Consider the following 983-nt stretch of genomic DNA (forward strand, 5'->3'; position numbering starts at 1 on the left):
AAAACTGGAACAGCCCAGATACGGATTAATATCACCGATGCCAATGACAACCCTCCCATTTTCACTCAAGAGGTGTACAAGGTCAGTTTAAGTGAAAATGCTCCTATTGGGTCCACGGTGCTCCAGGTCATAGCCTCTGATGATGATGAAGGTTCATATGCCCAAATCAGGTATTATTTCAGCAACATACCAGCAACTTCCCAAGAGAAATTCAGTCTAGATCCCATTGGTGGCATAATCACCCTCTTGGAGCAACTGGATTTTGAGGAGAACGATGAATATACTATGACGGTTGCTGCAAAAGATGGTGGGGGATTGGCGACTCATTCCAATATTGAGATAAGGGTTCTTGATGAGAATGATAATGCCCCGGATGTGACCTTAACCTCCATGTTCAGCCCGGTTCCTGAAGATTCACCATCTGGAACCTTAATTGCTCTGATCAATGTAAATGACAAAGATGCCGGTGATAATGGAAAAGTTACCTGCTATTTAAACAGTGATTTGCCCTTCAAGATTATGTCCTCATCTAACAATTTCTACAAACTTCTGACAGTCAGCCCTTTGGACAGAGAAAAAACTCCTGCATACAATATTACAATCACAGCCACTGACAAAGGAACTCCGCCTCTTTCCACACACAAAACAATCTCACTACAGGTTTCGGATATCAATGATAATGCCCCTACTTTTCAGAAACCATCCTACAACATCTATGTGCCAGAAAACAATCCTTCAGGTGCCTCCATTTTCACCATCAAAGCTTCTGATCCTGATACGGACCAGAACTCACGGATCACATACTCCATCCTCAACAGCAACATTGAGGAGCTTCCCATCTCCTCCTATATCTCCATTAATTCAGAGACTGGCACCATCTATGCCCAGAGATCCTTTGACTATGAACAATTCAGAGAGTTCCGGCTGCAAGTGAAGGCCCAAGATGGGGGTTCTCCCCCTCTCAGCAGCAATGTGACCGTCAG

The sequence above is a fragment of the Podarcis vaucheri genome (genome assembly GCF_965113315.1).
Source record: "Podarcis vaucheri genome assembly, chromosome: 8".
Lineage (NCBI taxonomy): Eukaryota > Metazoa > Chordata > Lepidosauria > Squamata > Lacertidae > Podarcis > Podarcis vaucheri.